Source organism: Augochlora pura, chromosome 2 (genome assembly GCF_028453695.1).
Source record: "Augochlora pura isolate Apur16 chromosome 2, APUR_v2.2.1, whole genome shotgun sequence".
Lineage (NCBI taxonomy): Eukaryota > Metazoa > Arthropoda > Insecta > Hymenoptera > Halictidae > Augochlora > Augochlora pura.
Window position 1 is genome coordinate 3,444,490 of NC_135773.1, and position 22,929 is coordinate 3,467,418.

A 22,929-nucleotide genomic window follows, 5' to 3' on the forward strand; every position below is an offset into this window, starting at 1 on the left:
CGGGGCGAACACCATCGTTCATCGCGAGAACACATAAATGATTTAATTACTAGGCAAGAAACGTGTATACAAAACCAATCGTATAATCATTAGACAGTGGATCTTTGTGCGTTTATTGCTCGTAAAAGCTTGGAAAAAAGACCAGCACAATGGCGAACCGTGAGAGCCTATCGCGAAGCATCGCCCTAAACTAAATTTCTCTTTGTTGCGTTCGCAAGAAAGTACGCGAGCGGACCGATTGCGTTTCATCGCGCCGCTATCACCGCCGATAAAACGAATAGACGTCGTGACGGTTTAAATATCGTTAAATTAAACGATACTCGAAAAAATGTTCGACAGGCGAATGCGGTTCTGGAAAAAGAAAACGTTCTGTCCAACGAGGCGGTATTTAAATAGACGGGATGAAAAATACGCGATTCGTTGTCCTGGGATCGCATTACGCGCGCCGGATAGCAATTATTTTCGTAACGGTGATCGTATATAAATAATTTGTTTCGTTCATATTTTCTCGCGATCGGACAGCTGGAACGATCCATCAAACGTATCAAAAATTTATCAGCGGTTGTATGTCAGTCACCGTGCCGCGAAAGGCAGCGTTCAATCACAGCCCAGTTACATTGCGATTACCATCCATTAGACTGTCATATGCGTTTCTTAATCGGAACGATACCGCACCGGCCCATAAAGTGCCCCGCACTCCGATCACGATGTATATTTGATCGTAATACGTATCCTACGATCATTCTCGTGCGCGCCAATGCGACGCAAAGTGCATCGAATGAAGGTGACTCGGAAACGAAAATAACGATCTGAATAACGCGTACTATGTACTCCGTTTGAGTATTACATAAGACTGCTGTTAGAAGTTGATAAGACTAACACGCTGTCTTAACAATTTTCAAATTACCCATTTCCCGAATGGTCGGCTAATTAAGTTAATAGCGAGTCCAATCAATCACCATTATTTACTCATTTACTTGGATAACAGAGAAACTCGACGAGCACAGGAGTTTACCGTCACTCAAACCTCGGAACGATCTATCACCTCTGATACAATGATTTCATCGGTTCAATTTTGCTCCACGCTTGTATAACTTCTCTCCTGATTGATACGGGGTATGCAAAAAAATCCTAGAACCTGCGCGGACTTTCACGATTACCTAATATTATGTTGCAAGCGTCGGGGTCTCGACACGTGGCAGGCTCGTTAATGTTTGTTTCAATTACACGAAGCATCTTCGAAGAGTATAGTACCGGGTAAGAGAGAGAGAAAGAGAGAGAGAGAGGGAGGGAGAAAGTTTCTTAATTTTTGTGACGTTTAGACCGCACCGGTTGACTGGGCGATCTCGATCGCGTTACAATCAGATTAAATGTTATCGCTGGCCGGCACACGGGTGCTTGAACTTACGATGACAGGGAACCGCGATTCGATCACCGGAGCAAACGATACTGCATGTTGACAGGACGGAATGTGATCTCGTGCGGCGGCGCGAGGGGCCCGGATAACGCCCCGAAGAGGCTGCGCTACCGAGCCACGAACGTACCGCGATTATGCCGCAATTAAACAACCACCATAAATCAAGTTGCCGATATACACGCAGGGAATAGTGAAAGCACCGCGAAGCGTCCTCCTAAGTGATCGCCCGCGCGCTCACCGACATCCTGAGAAAACCGCCGCGGTGAAAGCGATCGGCCGATCTCAAAAGCGGGCTAAAACTGCGGTCAGGCATTTCAATACGGAACGGAGAACACGATTATCGATTGCGATTGGAAAACGTGAATGCGCGAATAATAAAAGGATGCAGGGGATGTATGTCCTGTAAATTTAATTCAATCGAGTATCTGTGACGATTATTTAAGAAAGAATTCTGGCGTGCAGCGTGAATTATCATCCAAAATATTCACATCAATTATCAATTATCAATTATCGAGACGCGCTCCAAGAATGTCTAATGCAGGTACACCTAATTTAAAATGAACTGCTATGCATCTACAATTTATAATTCTATTAAACAGTTCAACAAATCCAAGAAAATATAACCATACTCCCGAGCTCCTCCACCGCGCTAAATAGAACGTAAAAAGAAAATACGCGATACAAAAGAACAATCGCCCGCGGATAAGGAGTATTATATCCTTTATGGAGTTCCATGGCCAAACGGACAATGGACAGCTCACTGGATTATCCGAATGTGTACACACGTTGATAAACATTATCGCCGGCCGTTCGGGCACACGTTATTTCGATGTTAGGCTGGAACGCGAATCGCGGTGGCGGGTGAATCAAACCCCTCGTGGATCTTCTCCCGACGAGTTTCCACGACGACGGGCCGCGATGAAAGAGACATGCAGTCTAGGGTAAAGGCTGCAAGATAAACAGAGAGGTCGATGAATCACTTTCGACCGCGCGCCGCTCCGCAATATTGCGTATCGACGACCGACGAAGAAGAAGAGGAAGAAGAAGAAGGGGATACGCTGTTAACCGGCAAATATTATCGTCTGTTGAGAAATGCCGCCGAGAATATAAATGGGATTGCCTTCGGCCGATGCGGCGCGTGAACTACATCTGTTCCCCGCGCGTGATTGTTCGAACATGTGGCCGCGTTTCGATTCCTCTTGCAGACAAATTTTCTGCCGTCTTCCGTGTTGCGACGACGGTCAATTTGAAATCGATGGACAGAAATGTATTTCAGCGTTCGATCATTTTAACGAGTCGAACGTCGCAGGCAACGCGTACGTGCGATATCTAAGTTTCGTGAGATGTTGTTCGAGCCGTTTCTTGTTTTATTACAGTGCTATTTTCGACTACGTCAGTACATAGGTGTCACGATTCAAATATATAAGTATTTGTATAAACAACGATTTAATATTAAAAGTAAAAGATTTGCTTGTCTCAAACAGTTTCTTGCATTTAAGAAAGCTCGAATTCGAATGGAAGAACCAAGATCCACATTGTCACGCCATAATCTCAACAAAATCTAGATCGTGCGCCCGCAGATACCGCAAAAAGTTCAATTACGTGGATACTTCTTTTCTCCATTGTGCACATTCTTATCAGTTAAGCTACCAAGGTAGACAGAATAGAGGAGCGTGCTGACAACGGTGTGCCATGAACCCATTACCTTAATTGCTTCTACACCTTTCGACGCGGCCGTTCCCGCGAAACGTCAGCGTCCACGACTATTATCGGGTTCCCCCCCAGTCTTAGAAGACTTTAACTACCGACTTAAGCGTGAGTCGGATAGCTGTCCTCGTCTACCTCCAACGATTTCGGTTCGCGGTTATCGGATCCTAAACATATGCCCAAGGTTATCGGTATCGCGTAGTGGGAGTTCCTGCGTCGCCCCTATCAGATGAAACAATCCTGGTACAGTCATTATTATCGGTCGCTGTGTGGGACCTCGACCTATCAGATCGTGTAACTTTACTTAATCTTGTAACCGAATCGCCCTTATCGGGCCGAGTGTAGGCCAGATACTGACGGATTTCGAAGGCGGACCTTCCTTGACCATTTGCCAAACACTGTCGAATCATGTCGAGTGACTATTGTTGTTTTCCAGCTAATGTATTTCACTACTGAGATACGTGTAATACTTTTTGAATACTTTAATATTTTTAATACAATATCTTTAATAATAGAAGTTAAAAATAGGTGAACTTGTGATATTAACATAGAAATTTGATATTCAGCAAAATGTGAAATATCGTAATATAATTCCACTTTCGTTGTAAATAGATAGATTGCTAATTTGTTAATGAATACACAAAATTTGTTTCAATAACGTTACTAATCGCTTTCAACTTTCGTATAATTCTGCAGCCAGCGGGAACACGCGGAATTCAAAAGGCGACTATCGGAAATATGATAATACCCGGTTATCCGACGTAAGAGTTAATCGCGATCGTCGAGGATATCGTCGCGTCGATTATTCAATAGAATGGTAAAATAACTCGGCTGTTACCGGTGCCGAAAGGGTAATCCGCGCTCGGACGACGGAGCGTTCGACCGGCGAAGCCGTTCGGATTAAGGAGGCTCGTACAATGCCGACTGCACTTGATACGTGCTCTCGAGACACGAGATCCTCTAATTATTTCGAGAAGCTTACTTTCCATGCACCAAATCCTCGCGAGCATGCGGGCAACATGGAACTTCGATAACGTCTCGTCGGCACGCGGCACACACAGAGCAGTCGAAGTTGTTTGCTCCTCCGGCGCTGCGCGGCTTCACGGCCGCGCTTCGAGCCCCGCCAGCCGCGGAAACTCGAGAGAGCTATCGGATCCCAAGGAATTTCACAGTGCTCGATCTAGGAAGTCCTGGAAAAATCTCTTGCGGCTTTATCATTCCCCGCCGTGCGCCGCGGTAATAATCCCTCGATGTTCGTTTGCCCGTTCCGCGAAATAACGCCGCCGTTATTTTCTGTTACATCTCAACCTTTGTATGCACGACAATACAGTAGAATAATAGCTACAGGACTCAACAATTTTGTTAGATATTTTATATATATTCCACTTCAAGTCAGAAGACAATTTAAAGATTTGAAGAAAGCAATTTTTTCGGTGTGTTAAATACTACTTTGAAGTATTCAAAATAAAGTAGAAAAGCCATCAGTCTCCAACATTAAACTGTATTTGATCTTTAATATGAATTAAAATTATAATGAGTCTTAAATCAGATTTTAAATAAAAGTTATAATTTTAGTAATTTTAATAGCTTCAAATTAATTTCAAATAGATCTAATATCAACTGTATAAGCTTACACAACTATATTTGCCGTGAGTTTTATCATAGACTCATAGAGGTCCATTTGAACACTATGCGTCGGATTTACAGTAATTTTCAGTGGAACCCGGAACACCGTGGATAAGAATGGTCCGAGAATGATTCGAGATGGTCTCCCGTTTCCAGAAATTGGGTACAGTAGTTCCATTTAAACGGGACAACGACGGGGCTGCGTTTGCTCGTTATCTGCCGGCGAGGGAGGACCATTATTGGTAGAATAGTTGCCGATGCGGTCTGTTTTGCGGACAAACGCCGCACCGCGTCTCATCGTTACCAGGACAGCCCGGATTCGAAGCGGAAGATTGCAGCTACAGGAATGCACTTAATGATCGCCGATACCGTATCAACGGCCCATCGACAAGGTTTAGTTCGTTCGATGACACGGGGCCATTATATTCTCCAATATTACGTGTCGCTTCGGCCCTTCGTGTTAATCCTTTGTGCGACCGACGAGAAAAGATTTGTTTCTGTCAAAATCGTTAATTAGGATCGTAAAGAGAATGAATGACTATTTCGTAGTTCTAACCTGCCCATCGTGCTCACTCGATTGCTATATTTTGAGGAAGATAGTCGTCTGTTTTTGAACTGTGTCGAAATTGCCTCGCAAGTCTTTTTCAACCGGAAGAAATGGATGGCGCGCGGAATAACAGCGTAAGAAAATGTTAATAAATAGAACGCGGATTAAATAAAGTCGATTGATACGCAGATTTGCATCTCCCGGGGAATGGGAAATGATATCCCCGGCGTATCGCCGCGTTTCATACTTAAAAAGTTAACTATCCGGAACCATTCGGCAACTGCTATACGTGTTTACGCGAACGTGTCCGTTCTAACAAAGAGCAGGATAGGGTCTCATTTATGCCATTAAACCAGACTGGCGTCGGAGCATCAACGATGCGGAGAGAGAAAAAACCATTCTCGACTGACCCAAATGAATTCGAAATGAATACACGCCCGGAGTGTTCCCTCGAACTTTGATTTCGAGATGAACGTAAATAGGTTACCGTGCACAGTGATTTTGAAAAGGGACGTCGAATTCACGGAACAGCGCACGAACGGCCGTGTCGCAAATAGACGACCGATGCTTGTGCAAATTTACAATTTTTATGGACGAAAGGGTTACCCCGGAATTACGTAAAACGGTGCACCGAAAGCTGCGCGATAGTTCCCGAAACAAATTTTCCAGAATTTTCTGCTTTACCGAGATCTTGGGCACGACGATCGAGATACCGTCAGCGTTCCGATAATGGAACGATTATTTAATCAGAGTGCTTGAAGAAATTTTTATTGATTTGTATAACGGATAGTGCTTCAATTCTATTGTAATCGTTTAGACACAAATAAAAATTAAAAAACGATAATAATTAGAGAGCTGATTTATTAATTAGATAATAGAAAGCTTGTTTATTGTAATAAAATACTGAATCCTTTAAAAAATTATAATATACATAAAACAATAACTAAAATTTTATATAAGACACTACAAAAATACAGAGAAGAAATGCGTAATTTTTAGCAGTTTTCTTTCTGCACGAAGATTTGCAATTAAAAAATAATGTCGAAGGGAAAATTTTATAAAGAGGGCAGCCTGATTAGGATAAAATTATTTTCGCAAGTGTAACGGTGCGCCATGCGATTTCACAATTTGTTCCAAGAGAATCGTGTGAATCGCGTCTTGATTCTTTTCACAACATTATTCATTAATATCCTCGCATGAACTATTACCGCACTAAACAGGCAACCATTAATTTAATTCACTTAAAATATAAAAGGAAACCTGCTCGCATAAACACGCAGAAGCTTTCTACTCCGAATCACGAAAAAAATATCTACCACTATCGGTAAACTAGACACGTTCTGATTGTTAAATATCTTTGATTGACCATTGTTTCTAATTATTAAATATTTTTCACAGACCTATTAGCATAGATGCTATTGGTATCGTTATATCGTGGTTTAAAATAATAATTATTACTATATATTGCAGCGAGTATAAATAAATTTGATTCCGCAATCCATCGATAACCAAGGCCCATCTCGCGAGCGAAATTAACGCGGGAAGAAGCCGCTTCTGCGACACGGCCTCGCAAGATTTGGCGTGAAAATTAATTAAGGGAAATTGGGTAGGCTCGTGATAGGGCGAGCCGTATCGAGTGGATAACGTTGCGGGCAAAAATTCTTATTGGTCCCGAGCGGTGCCGACACCGGCTGCAAGATTCATTGGAGGCGTTGCTCCGTCACCATACATAATTTCTATCGAATCAATATTTAGAAGCCTCTTGGGGCGAAAAGGAGACGTAGCCCGGGATGGGCTTAAGGTGGCGATAATATCGGCAAATACGTGTCCGTATATTTCCCCCGACGTACCCGACGAACGGGATCCAGGCTTATGTACGGGTAACTCTTGTACACAACCTCGAGATGTCCTAAGTATACGCGTATACATACAGGATGCGCAACGGCGACCGTGCTACCATTCTATACGGGGTCCCGTGAAAAAATATCCTGCCCTTTATCCAGTATTCGAAATTATCCAAAATGTGTCGAATAAATACCTCTCGAAAATTATGATCAATCTATGTCAAGGTAACAAGTTAAACGTAGAAAGTTAATTGCAAAAATTAGCAAAAAATACATACAAAATAAATTCAAGACAATCGTCATTATAATAATTCCATCAATAATTACAGTATATTATATACCAAGTTATGTTCATACATCTTTAGAAGATTGTCTTTCATTGTTAACACATCCACCAAACGCTCAGAATTCGTCCCAGAAAAATGACAAAATTGCATCAACCTAGATTTTCCTCGGTGGATGAAGTTAATTAATAATTCAAGAAATATAGAAGCCAAAATAATTTGTTCCAAGCCAGAATCTTTCGAGTCGTGATACGAACAGAGTATGAGCCGTGTCGCCGACGTGTCGACGTCTCGCGGACAGGTGGGCAACGGGTACGGGCTCGTCGTCGAAATTACCAGGACACCTTGTAGATTCGTGAATGTACGGAACTCACGTGCCCGCGAGAATGTGGTGCACCAAGATCGTTGCACGGTAATGTTGCTTTCACGTGTACGCCGAGTGCGCACACAGTTTCGCAGGTTATTTGCATAGTCTGCTCGACTGTCTGGCGCATGGAAGCTGACTACGAATTCCTGCTAGTGCAGCCAGGCGACCGGCGTGTGTCAAGTGCAGCTAATTCATTCCGCTGACTATGAACCCCGACTGATCGCCACGTCCTTGAGATTATATTAAAAGTTCGGTCGTAGACCCGCGTCAACGGCCGCGGATTAGGGAATCGTCGCGCGGTTCTCGCGACTTCGATATCGTATCGATGGCGCGCCGCTGTCGGCCAACAGTGAAAATCCGTCCTAGTGAAAATGCACCGTAACCACAATTTGATGAAGTACAGTTGTATTATTTGACTTGCACCCTGGGTACTCGGTGAATTTTTATGGAACATCATTGAATGTATTTATTTTAAATTTATTATAATTTCTGTCAGAAATGTAGTATAATCTAATATTTTATTTAAAAGTTTATTACGATTTAAACGTCTATTAAAACTGTTCTGGAATTAAATTTTATTCCCACTAAAATTTAATTATATTTATAATTATGTGTGACATGTACAGAATTTTAAAATGAAAGAGGAGATATAAATGAATGAGATCTGATATTTGCCTTCTTTTTACTGTGTGCAATCCTTTAGTTGATGAAGCTTTCTTTAATCTCGATTTTCCTTTAATTTTACTTTAATTCCACTTCATTTAATTGAGCTTTGATATAAGAAAATACTGATATCGATTTCACTGATTTTGATAGTAACGTGATTATCAACCGTTATATCTCCTAAGAGGGCATGTCCAAACAGATAAATATGTTTCCACAGATTATTTCCTATACTGTATCATCATGATTTCGTTCACATCATTAACTACTTTGAAATACAAATTCTAATCAAATTCGCATTTCGCGATCTTTTTAAGTCGTCGATCCAATGATACGTTTCAAATATGAATACCCATCGAAGACTAAAACGTGTTATTAAATAAATCAATTCGTTAATGCAAAATGTAAAGCAAAATTGGCTAATGCATTATTCTGCAGTCTGTGGCGTAACTATTTCTGAGAAACGTGTAAGGGTCGTCGGTCACCGGTATGAAATATCAATGAACGATCCAGTAACCTTTGCGCGATACCGCATTTCTAAAAGTGAAACATGAACAAAAATTGGAGGAAGCCCCAGCCTCTTTATCGAGTTATTTTCGACGGGTAAAAATAAGGGAGACACTTGATTGGCCTTGTTACGTCACTATTTTCGGTTGGCCGATCGAGGGTTGAGCCGCAATGACGTGGGAAACATGAAACTGGGAAAAAGGGAATAAGGAGCCGGCCCAGTCGGAGCTGTTCCATCCATTCAGTCACCTTAAACTTAATAATAGAGCGTGTAAAAATATTTCTGGACTACATAATAACCGCAGGTCCCTCGATAAATTCGTACAACTTGTTATAGACCGTAGAAAATAGAAGTTACGAAAATATTTCAGGATCGCGCGACAATTATACGTTTGATAAATTTACAGACTCTATTACGGACCCCATAAAGCAAATATAGTACTTACGAAAGAATTTTGAAATCACAGTTATAAGAACCCCATAAACCAAGGCTACACAGGCCTCGTAAAATAAATATAGAACCTACGACAAAATTTTAAGGCCGCGTAACGATTGCACGGCCAACGATAAGATTGTAGTATAGTCTATGAAGAAACTTCGTAAAAAGAAATTTAGAGTTTTTCCGGAAAAGCACCGCTGGTGAAACAAGCGGCAACGCCTACGGAAAAGATCAACTTTTAAAAAAAATAAGCCGCAGCGGTCGGTGAAAACAGAATAAAAAGAGTATCGCCAACAGTAAGCCAGTTTCGAAAAGTGTACCGAGGTAAAAAAAAAAAAGGGTAATGACGGTACAATGTAAAAGTTTGTACGGTCTACAAGCACCAAACAAATCAGTTTTTCCAAGCTCGTTTGCACGGAACTCTGGCGAATCGAAGTTGAACAATGATCGTTATTAGACTGTGAACATTTATGCGGTTAGAGCGTAATTAATACGGAAGTCTGATGCGGTTTCTGTCGTATATTTAACACGATCGAGCTATTAATAAGAAAATTTTTACGGCACAGTTTGGAAGGTAATAAGCACACGGTCGAGTGAGCGAAGCTTATTTTCAAGCATGTGTTAAATAAAACGCCTTGTAAAGAATTTTATCAGAAGATTATGGAAATAACAAGCAGACTGCGGAGCTATAACCTTTGATTCGGCTGTTATTTATTCCGTCGCATTTCTTCTAAAATATTGCCATATGGCATCGTATAGACATTATTATTACAGTGATTAAATAAGTTAACATTTTAATAGCATTTCCAAGTTTATGAATGGGACAGGCAGCATATTTATAGCTTTCCATATGAAACTGCAACGTTACACCGCGGCAAACGAGCATCAGGAAGAGCGTTATCAAAATTTATTAATAACACGAGCGTCCACGTATTTTCCCAGAATCCGTGCGAAACGCGTAAAGATCCGCCGGAGTTCAACCGTCCGAAAACCTCTTTAGCGTGCGTAACGAATTTTGCCGGGTGGTGGCCGGGTGGTGGCCGGGCGCATAGCCGTTAGTCAAACGATCATCGGAAGCGTGAAGCGAATTCACCTAGCCGACAGTTTATGGCACACGCGTCGATTGACCTACATTGTTGTGTCACAGGAAGAGATGCCTGGAAGTGAATTACCGGAACGCCGGAGCGGGGGCAACGGTCGAACGTGAGGGTGACTTAATTAGCCAATTATCGTCGTCGCGAATGGGATACAGGGGCGCGGGTTTATGGCGAAACAGCCGCGGCACCCCCCTGCGCAGGCATCCACTTTTAACGGGTTCTTCTAGCAAACTGGGCCGAGCAATAGTCAGAATCTGTGAATTTTCTATGTAGACGCAAAACAATAAAACGAAAATAACAAACATAATCAAGAATATGGGAGTACGGTAGTGACGTGTACAGGCTGGTAGAAAATTGATATCGTAGCGACCTTTCTACTTAACATTTAAATTTGCAAGCTATATTATCGTGCGTTTAAATATGTATACAGCATTTATTTTTTTAAATTATCTTTAACGCAATGGTTTGAAAATATAAATCAAGTGACTGCGGTTATCTGCGGGTTCCCGAAACGGGCTACGGCTTCGCCATTTTTACGAAATTCTGTCAAATGGCTTTGCAGGTATATTTTCAAGGGTCGAAACTTTAACGACCGGCTGCCGTTATGGGCCGTTCGGCTAAACTCAGGACAAAGCCGCGTTAGACGTCAGCTCTATCCTTGAACTGCAGCGCGCGGTCGGTCGTCCCGTTCGTATTTTCCATCCTCCGGAAAATACGGTCCGCATCCCGGCCGCCCTTCAAACCCCGACCTGTGGCGACCCGGTAACCACCGTTCTATTTGCGGGATTAATTAGCGTCTCTCTCTCTCTCTCTCTTCTCTGACTTTCCCCCCTCCCTCCCGCCCCGCTCCCGCGGCGTCTCTCGGTTGCGCGGAACGAATTCGAAACAGATGTCGGCAGCGGAATTCCAATAGGTGGGAAAGTTTGAGGAAACCCGGCGTCCTTCGAGATCCTTGTTAGGCACGATTGGCATAACACGTGGGTCAGCGCCGACAATTCCTTGCCGGAGAGTAATGCTCGGCCGCCGGGAGCATTGCGAATGGGCGACTGCCCGCCGCGAAATCCTGATGACTGTCATTCCGTCACCGGCAGCAAATTACCGGCAGCCCCCGGTGAGATATCCTGCTAGGAGGGAATTATTGAGGTTTCCCAAGGCGGTGCTCTTTGTACGGGAACGTCTTACTATTACTCGCGATTTCTCCTACGACGGGGCTTTGTCAACAAACTGCACGGCTCGGCTGCGTTTGTTTGTGGATGAATCGTTTCAATGAGGGGACTAGATCGGAGGGTAAAGCACGAGTAAAAGTTCCTGGTTATGAAACGCTTCTCGGGAAATATAAGATGTCCGTCAATTTCATTGCAACATTAAAAATATTATCGTTAAAAATTTATGCTACTGTTCGATAGATTGATGTTTCTATATCACCTAATGAAATATTTGTTTAATACGGATACAATGTATTACGAATAAAATAGCGAAGTACCATGCCCGTGTCTCATAAATCGGCACCACTATTCGATTAAATATTTTTTTAATTTGTAAAAGACAATGCTCAAAAATATAGGCAGAATGTTTACATTCACTTCTGTTTTTGATTATATAGTTTTCGTAACTGTTTCAAGGATGGGGTCACAATTGGGCAGTGTTTCAAAGTAGGCATGTTCCAATAATTGGGCCATCAAGGGGAGGATCTCTGTTACAAGCCACCTGTTAGATTAATGAAACTAATCAAACTTTACATGCATACTGAAAGTTTTAGGGAAACCAATTAGCAAAGAGTCAGGCTACAAGCGTTGAGATATTAAAATCGTGGGACACTGTGACTTTCCCTATCTTTAATCGTTTGTAACTCGTAACAACGTTGATCCAAATCTAGATGATGATCTAACACGAATTTCTAAATAATTACTTTAATTACTAAAGACTTCGGTACCTCAATTCGGTTACAATAATGATAATCCAGTTAAGCCTTCGAATATAATATTTTCATACGCAAACTAAATAAACACGCGGCATTTTTATCTGAATTTTTTAGGACATATCAAAACATCGATACAATATCGAATCCGCGTGTTCATTTCAATTGGCTGAACATTCAAGGGCTAACGGTATATACGTTGTTTTTCTTTCCCTGGGAAGCTCTCTCTCGAGAGAGGGAGAGAGCCCTGCGCCCTCCGGCATTTTTGTTTGGCACAGTCTATCGGTATTGTTGCCGCATCAAAAGAAATCGTTTACAATGCCAATTGTGAATTGAATCGAATCGAATCGAACGGAGAGAGAGAGAGAGAGAGAGAGAGAGGCCAGCAAGCACGTGCCACGCGCGCCGTTTCTTCCATCGGTTTGCGGTAAATTCATAAACGGGGAAGTTTTCCGATACTCGTCGGGTGTTGCGAATGCTAGCAGTGACCTTGACGGTCGAAAGCGGAAGAGAAAGAGAGAGTTGTGTAGGAGGGCCGTGGATGACGTCCGACGTATCGGCATTACTGTCACCGATTTCCGGCATGGTTCGATGGAATACCGGGACAAGACTGGATCGTTGAAAAATACAAGTTCTCTGTCCGAGCGGTACAGCTGATAGCGCGGAATAGTTCATTCATCGATGCCTCCGCGCGCTCTCTCTCTCTCCCTCTTTTTCTCGCCACAGCGCTCTCTTCCCACGCGCGCGCCGATTTCTCGGTAGACCAGCATTTCTTGATCTTTGTTGCTTGACGGTTGCTCGCCGCTCCATGTCGGCACGCTTCCGTTATGCGCGCGGAACAGGCTACCTCGCAGTGTACCGAACGGATTGGCACGGTCGGTTTTCTGTTCAACGACGATTAGACCGAGGACTCGGAACGTTTACGACAATACCGAGCGAATTAAACATTTTAGATACGATTAGAAGTATTTTAAAATGTCAATAATCGACATGAATATAATGTCATCATAAATTGTCAGTATCATTTGTAATCCTCTGCAGAGAAGAATTTTAATATAGCCCTAAGGCCATTTTCCTCAGAGTATCGAGCTTAGACTATCGAAGACTGTAATGGTAATCTATCCCGATAATTTGCAATGCCAGTACATACTTCCTGGATCCACTGTGCTTACAAAATGCTATTATAGGACACGCAGAAAGGAACTTATATAATTCGAACAGAGGACAGGACACGAGGCGTGAAGTATGAAATTTTATATATCACTGTGTTATGTAATTAGATTGTGCATTAGGTGCACCGATTCAAATGATAATATTTGTCGTATTACGATCGTCAATAATAGTGTTAGGTGTGGAAATGAAATCTCTTCAATTTTGAAGCAAAATTATTATTGCCAGGTAACTTGTTGATTCTTGCAACAAGTGCAAACAATTTTAAAACTGCATAAAAATCCGCATATACCACTAAATGCTCGCAAGTCAAGTGTCCAACTAAATTGATCGAAATGAAATGCATTTTTGTGAATAAAAAATATCGAAAAATTCGAACGTTTATCCAATGTGTAGCAGAGATCTAAATGCGTTAAATCGAGGACTATATTTATTGGATCCGGTAAAGAACAGATCGTAAACGAAAGTCCTTGAATTCGAAATGTCTTCGACCGAGACGAAGGAGGTATTTAAAGTATACACGCGAAGATCTCCGCCGCGGGTTGTTCAAACAATTCACGGATGAGAGTCCGACCCGGTAAACAAACGGCGCCGGAATGGATCCTCGTTTCCGAATACAGTTCATAACGAAGCATAATGGCCGCTTATTACAACACAGTGGAAAGCTGGTACAGACGGAAATTTCTAAGACGATTCGGATTCACGGGCTCGGAGGCAATGGCACACCGTTTTCCACAATGAATTGTTTCGGCCCGAAACAAAAGACAAACGCTCGGAATTTCTTCGGGGAATTTGAAACTCTGTGAAACTTCCAGCCGTAAAAGTATAATAAAGTCTCCTTTTTCCTTGGGCCGCATTGAAATTTACAGCGGCGGGATTCTCTTGCGGCTTGGATTACACGCGGGACTTTTCGCGAAACTGTGGCCTTGACGTAAGGCGACTTTAAAAAGTTCAAAAGAAAAGGGGGGAGTTGACAAAAGCTTTGTCAAACGGAAAAAGGAGTCGCCGAGACGCACCGCGCGGGCATTCTCTTTCGCCCGATGGAAACGGAAAATCGCATTACTTTTCTCCTCGGTTGCTGAATTTTCTTGCTGCCGGCAACCATCGATTATCTTTTCATTCGTCTTTTGTTCTGTCGATGTTTTATATTATTCATCACTTTTCTTGCTTTCAGTAAAATTCGACCACTTACAAGTGGCTAGACACGGGCATTGTTTTTCATTACGAGAGAGAGAGAGAGAGCACGTTCTTTCGTGGCTACCGATCGTGTAATTCGTCATTTAATTGTTACGATACTCGCTGTTGATTATTTCCACCAGCGTCAATATTTACGCGAATTAACAATAGCGTGGCAGGGCTCGTTGAACACAATCATGTGACGCAAAGTGAGAGTTTGTAAATAATAGATCGAAACAACTAACAACGCGTTATCGACTCTTAGCATTTGCGTATAAGTAGAAGCAGTGAGTCATAGAGAAACACAATACTGATGAAAGCATACAGGATGAATATTGAACGACGATTCGATAATGATTTTCTATACCACTTTATGTTTTCTATACCATAGTTCTTTCATTGCGAAAACGTAATATGCTCCACAAATTACTTTTAAAAATATCCACGATGAAGAGAATGAAAAAAGTCGTCGTTTCCGTTGCACTCGTCATCCCGGTACATTTTGTATATCTCGTTAACCGGTTAATTATGTGCACGGAAGAATCGACGGCGACCTGCCCCATCGTCGGCGGTTGTACGCAGCCTCTTAGGAACCCGTTCGTACAACAAACCCTAAACCCGCGATCGATATTCCGTCCCTTTCTCGATTCGCTCGTCGGCGACCCGACTGTTTTCATCTTGCTTTTGACATTGAATTCGCTCCGTGCACAGGAGGGAACAAAAGGAGATAAGACAGGCACCACCATGGCAGAGGGAACGGGAGCAAGCGCGAGGCATTTGAATGCAACCCGGTACGAAGATTGACGAGATATAAAGGTAACAGAAAAGGAAAAAAAAGAGAAGGAAAAAGGGAGAGGAAACAGAGGCGAGGGGCTTAACACTGACGCTCAAGATTTTTCAGTACGGTGTATACACCGTTACGCGAACACCCGTTACCCGAAACCTCTGCTATCCGAACGTTTTATCCTTACACCGGGAGTGTCCTTTTGTGAAGAAGTCTCTCTCGCTTGTTCGCGATTTGCATGGAAGAGAGGTCTTTCTCCGCTACCCCTTCACTTAAGGAATCATTCTAGCCAACCGGCCGATGCGACCCCTCGAGGGAGATTATTTGCATGTACAGTGTTCACGGTGCAATAGTAATAAGCAAATGATGCATGTAGCTGGGAAATCCCGCTACATCCAGAATTATGTCATATTACAGCCGCGTGTAGCTGCGAGTCCTGAACAGGTGACCGAAACTGTGCGAGCTGAGGCACCTTGCAATACCGAAATATGCTACTGTAAGGTGCGCAGAACTCTATTCTACGAAGGTGCAACGATTACTTTATTGCCGGAAAAACGAGGGTCGCAATTCTAAGAAATTGTAAACCCAACAGACGGGACATCTCATTAGCGGTGGGAAAGGCCGGACGGACGTAAAGCGGAGCCCGAGCCACATTCGACCCAACCTAAATTAGTGTACCTCGGACATTATGGAAAAAAAAAGTTGGTGGAAGGTTTTGTTGTTAGAAATGAGCTGGCACCGTCGGCGAACTGTTATGGGCATACACAGTTCGTTGAAGGAACACGGGCATTGTCTCGCCGAGCCAAAAGGGACTCTTTGGGAATTAAGCTATTTCCAACTTGAAAAAAAAAGGCAAATTCGTTTTGAGGAAGACCAGACAAAGGAAGAACAAATATTCTTGTCGAGGGAAGGAACCTTTGTGTACACTGGCGTTCTTCAGGGTAAGAAGTCATCTTTTGAGTCAACGATGACGTCTAAAAGCTAGAAATAAATTCAAGAAATCCAACACATTACTAGAATATTATGTAAGTAAGACTTAAATATCTATTTAGCAAAAAGAAAAGTTATATTTATCGAATCGTAAAAATTATGGAAAACAAGGTGTAAAGAATACCAATGGTAAAAGTAGATAACAATCAAGATAGAGCCTAAAAATTCCAGTTAATTTACCTCGAGCAGATAAATACGGAGACTATAACAATTTAGTGTTCTCGCGAAACAGCAAATCCGACGATTCGCTCGCTCGCCTAAAAAATAGTTTTACGTTCGGCGTGTCGCGTCGGGGGAAATTGTTTAACCAGTCTGTATTTATAGAGAAGTTGCAGATACGGGAGAGAGACTGGGAGACACAAGGCCGTGACATTTTCCGTAGTTGTTTTCCTGTCCAGCCTTTTATAACCTAGGCGAGCGTTTCAAAAAGGCAGGAGACACGGTTAGACAACCCGGGCGTAGCAGTGGGTTCGACAGAGTCATTTTAACGGCGAGAGAGAGCGTTCGGGAAAACAGAATGGTTATTTCAGCATCTCCCAGCCTGAACCGACGCTGCAAATCTGGTAATGCAATAATTTAAAGTCATTTCCGAGGACGCGACAAATACCGAAAACGTGCAGACGATTTTTAATCAACGCACGGTGATCTGGGAATTCGCTTTCCATGATTAAATTATTATACGTTGTTGTTTCAAGGTTCAAATTTATGGTATAGCTAGTATATTATCGAGTAAAAAATATTTTCTAACAATTAAAAAATTGCGGTGATCAACATTCTTATTATAAAAGTTTTCATATTTTAATGTGTGAAAAAGTGAATACTGACTAACTATTGTCAAACAAATTTTTTAACATATGATTGGAAGAGTATGAACAAAAGTCCCCAAAACCGAATAACGGAATAATTATTCGACGTTCGATTAGGATTAGGATAACTACCAGCAACAAGAATTTCAATTTATGCGAGTCAATTTCGGGATCTGGCTATAAATACGCATAAATATTAATTCGCTTCATTGTTATGCGCAATGCAGGATAGTTCATGGTAAATCTTATTAGATCCAGGATCCATAAACTGCCATATGGTGGCCCATATGGTGATAATTAAACTGTCCACAGTATACGCAATTAATTTTTTCATTCCCGCGTCCATTAAACAGTAAACTGTTCAAGTTTTCTCATGCTGCGAGTTATATGCACACTTTTCTCCAGTCTCTGTATCATTATTACCTGCCATCGCCTCGTGGTCGACAAAATTATAAGCCAACGACTCGGACTCGAGTCGTCACGATCTTTTTAATTTTCTTTTCTATTTACCTAACGACTATCGCGTTGACTGATTATAGCTGTACTAATATGTGAACTACATTCCCCTCGAATTTCTTGCAGGCGCAATATTCGACGGGACTCATCCCATTCGACTTTCATTACACCTGTGACGTAACTACCGGCGGAAGTCCGGGCAAATTTACATTTAGATATGAAATCAACTCTATTTCCCCCGTATTTGGCATCGGTCAATAGAAAATGAATCGAGACGTAGTGAAAAAATATTTGTAACTACGACGGAAAATTACTATTAATATAATGCTTAATACTATTGTCTAAAAATAAATGTTAAAAAGAATATAAAATTAACTTCATCCACCTATTCAAAATTAATTTAAATCTATTAAAAATACTAAGATTTAAACTTTCTATGATTTGAAAATGATTCGAGCCTAATAATAGACTTCTGAAATTTGAGAGAAAAATCATGACAGCCTCTGTCCAGATACACGAAATGGTTCTTAATTACCCCTAAAGATTTGAGATCACTTCCGTTCATCCTAAATAACCGATTCGGGCAGCTTAATCGCTGCTCTTATAAATAAATCATTTATCAAATATCACTTCGAAAGGGGGAGGGAACAAAAAAAGGCGGAAACAGCAGTCGAAAGCTACTACATATAGTGTACCATTATATCATCCCCTTATCGTTTCACGCAGAAGATAAACGGCATGAGAGAGAGAGAGAGAGAGAGAGAGAGAGAGAGAGAGAGAGAGACGAGATAAGAAGCCCCGGCCAAGAGAAAGGAATAATTTTTTATCTAACACAGCCGGGTATTATCGCGTGTACACGAGAGAGGAAAAATGTGGCGTGGGAGAGGCCTCGTAACGTTTAGGGCGCCGAAGGCAAATGCAAGTTTCTGCCGGCGCGTCGAATGCACTCCTGCGGGTCCTGCCGTTTTGCACCAGGCACACGATAAGGGAAAGAAAATTCTGCACGCGACCACGCGACAGTATTGATTAAAACGAAACTTGCGGTTTGCACGGTGTTGTTTGCACCGCTTCTGCGACTCGGGGGAAAAAAGCCATGTTACGTACGCGACGTCGTTAACTTTCTTTCTAGGCAATCATATCTAGGAGAGTCGCAGTTCGGATTGTTTGCCGCTGCAAACGGTGCAGCGGACTGTGTGAAAAATCGTTGGAAAAAATAATTAAATGGGATCCCTTCTAAAGATCGCAAAAACTTTTAAATAAATAATTTAATAGTAATAAATTCGAAAAATCTGAAAAGGTCTTCACTGATTTTCCTTCGTCGTAATTCGACTGCCGATTTATACAATATGACAAAAACGAGGCTGCAAAAATTTAAATAATGAAAGTACCAAATAAAATTTTGATCTTATATAAATTTATAATCCTTGGACTTTTCATGATGGAAACTAATGCTTTAAAAATGTAACAATAAGCGAGAAACATAATTCAAACGTTTCCTTGGGTCCTTTTAGAGAACACCGACAATAGTAAATAGAATTTACACAAGAACCAAATGTTGGTACGTGCGATAAAAGAATTGAAATTACAAGGACTCTAATATGCCATTTCCTTGCCCAATGAAGGGGAGAAGAACACTGTCCGGTTAGCAGATGTCACAGAAAAAAAAAATTTGTTGCACATCAAACGGTCAGCCCCTTGTCCCATTTAATGTAAAAAAAGAACGGAGTCAATATCTGCTGTAGTTCCGGAGGGAACAGCTTGTAACACTATACGTATGTATAGCTCGCCCAGTTTAATGCTAGGCTATCATTCTGTACGGTATACACAATGGCTTCAATAATTAGAAAACGCTCGTAAAAGAACCTGCTCGTATTCTCTTCGCGCATTCTTTTTACACCGGCAAAAGTGTAACAGCCGCTTGGATAATAGCATAATCTTAATAGTCTAATTTTGTATCACGTCTACGAAGCTTCTTTAAAAAGTGAAAATTATTATTCCCACTCGCATTATACAATTTTACCCTGTCATCAACGTTATAAACCTACACCGAACGCTAAAAGCGACTAACACGTATACTCTCATCAAAATGTCCAGATTACGACAATTTAAACGTAATCGGATATAAAAATCTGATCGTCGTGTTTCCAATGAGTAAAATCCGCCAGAAAATTCTCATTCGCAGAGATATCAGAAGCTCGAAGGGATCAGAGAAGAACACCTACGACGATTACGCTCGTGTATCGGCGTATCTGGTATATACAGAGCAGAACAGGAGGGAGGCCGCCGCTCGCAGGCGGAGGCGGGATCTGGGCCGAGGGCTCGCGCGAATCGTTTTTGGCCGGTAGCAAAAACCGGGGCCGTTTCTTCTTAGACTGGTCTTGTGTCATCTGTTGAACAAGTGATACGGCTGCGGCCTGGTCTCGGTGCCGGTCGAGAGTGATCGATCTCACGTGGACGCACAGGCTGCTGCCATGTCGGCGGCAACGCCGGGTAGCTGAGCGTCGCGTCGCCAACGAGGACTAAAACATCCCGGCCGATCAATTAACCCGAGAGCCCGGCGAAGAGCAGCCATGGATATTCAAACGACGTCGGTGGGAAAGAGAGAAGAGACGGAATGAGAGGAGATAAAGGGAGAGAGAGAGAGAGAGAGAGATGTGCCATTGTGTAGCCTCGACGCGGGTCACCCCGCCCGCCAAGCGGTACGTTTCAATGCACGAAACGCCTGTGTCTCTCTCTCCTCTCATCTCTTTTGCTTCTCCCATTTTTTTCTCGGCCGCTCCGTGAACTTGGGAATCGAACGGTTTCACTTTGACCGGCTTTTTTTGCCCGTCATCGCGTTTTTGGAGCGGTCGAACACGGACGAGCGCCACGAGTGCCATTTTTTGCGAAAGATTTTTCTCGGTCTATGCGAGAACCGCTATCGTTAAATATAGATGGGTGTTGTCACGATGATTTTGACAGTTTTTCAGGTATTCAAACAGGTGCCTAAATTAAGCTGTAAGTACCATTTTCTAACTAGTCCCCTCCACCATTTTCCAACACGTGTGTTTCCTTTCATGTACTTGACACGGTGTAAAGGGTTGCGATGGCAGCAATATTTAATTATTTAGCCGTTACAATCTCTTTGAAAAATGTCTGTATTACCGTAATTATAATATACTTAATTTCCTTCATATTTTGCTTAAATGCAACACTTTTATAAAATAATTTGATGAAAAATATTGAAGTCTATAAAATTTCTAAACACAAAATTTTCCATTTAAGATCCTTCGCCCCTAAAACTCTGCAATTTTTGTATTTAACACGTTTTAATCCGATGCATAATTTAAAAGTTATTTGGCTCGCCCTGTATATCTTTCCTAACTTGTTAACCGTTTTCGAGCAGTGTGCTTGTCATAAACAAAGAGCAACATTTTGTGATACGATGGGTATACTCGTCGAAAACAGCTAACCGGTTAAATATTACGGGTGCTATTAACGCAAATGGATGCGAAGTATATTGACGAAGTAACAGGTTTTTAACCACACTGTTCCATTCGTTGGAAGTTTGTGTCACGCTGAGGCATTTGGGGATCCTGACCAGGACGACAGATGTATGAAATGTGTGGTCGATGGAATACACTAGTTTCCGGGAAAAAAAGAACGTAAGACGAGGTCTGCGAAGTAAGTTTCGAGAAGAACGTGTTAAAAGTTTCGCGAAAGTACACGGTCGTCGACGGCGTCGGGACCCTTGGAACTCTATAAGATATCAATGCCGTAACGTTTTACAATTTGGCGAATTTCGTAGGAGCGATTTGAGGGCACGTTCTTGAATAGATCGAGATTGGGAAAATGTAAAAGGGATCGATTCCCCGACCCTCCGGATTCTAGACCAAAAGACCTCCTTAAACGGGAAAGCACTTCGACAAGCGCGTTAACTGCCTCATCAATCATATATAGGTGACACAATTCTTTATCCAGGCTTAAGCAATTAATTTGTATAGTGGAATATCGAGTAGCTGAAAGATTGCTGAAATCAATGAGATGCCAATACAGTTCAGTGTGATGAAAGGCGATAAATTGTGTATCGTGTAGATTAACTATTCATTTATGATTTGTTTAAAAAATTCGTTGCTATCTATGAAATTTTTATAGGTAGTGATCCGGTAAAATCTGAAACGATCTTAGATTAGATTGCGATAAAAATACTGATTTTAAAAGTTTTGATGGATTCTGATCTAGACAGCGAATCGTTAATACTGCATAACTTTATTACCAGCTAATCGAGTAGAATTCGAAAGATTGGTAAATTGTTAACGACTAAATCTAATAAAAATGTGTTTAGCGTTTTCAATGAATAGCGGTAAACTATAATCGGTTTAATCGGATCTTCCGCGAATCACTTCCATGGAATGAATATATGTACATGCGTTTGCATTTTTGCATAAACATGCAACGATTTCAGTCTCATGATAAATTTGCGGTCTCTCTAACGAACGTAACGCTAATGATTTTCTTGCCTATTTCGATGATCGAATAAGTTAGGAATCTCGATGAAGACAAGCTGAACGTTTATTTTCACGTCGATAGTAGAATCTATCAATATCATCTGAACTTCAATGTTCCTAATAAATTAATTTTTATATTAGATACATTTTCTATTCTATTTCTTATTCAATTTATTATTCATAATACCGGTTCTCAAAAATATTTAACTATCTCCGTAAAAATAACACCGACCTTGAAAGGAAACGCACCGGAAGAATTTATCCGTGTTCATAGTCTTCTAACGTTACAAATGGTTTTCGGTTCAAATGTTTCATAACCTTACTTCAGCCGTTACATTCGAACGAATTAGGGACATCAATTGTCTTTAAACGAAATTACATGTAACATAGGAAAATACCATGCTGCTGTGCCATATTACTTTTACGCGGAACCGAATTATACAGAACTTATTGTATGAGCATAGTGCTTAGTGTACGAACATTATAAACCCAACGCAGCGTGCGAATAATCAAACTTTACTTACATTATTGTTATAACTATTATTTGTTTCTATCCTTCGGAAGACTTCTTAACTATGAAACTATATCGACTATTATTCCCTAAATCGTTGTCGCGTGAACGCAAACTTTTCTCGTAACAAAAT

General features: G+C 41.7%; 1 protein-coding gene across 1 annotated transcript in view; it reads right to left on the minus strand.

Annotated features, from left to right (window-relative positions):
* LOC144477396 (uncharacterized) overlaps window positions 1-22,929 on the minus strand; it is a 49,035-nt gene that overhangs the window by 24,986 nt on the left and 1,120 nt on the right. The window lies entirely within an intron of this gene.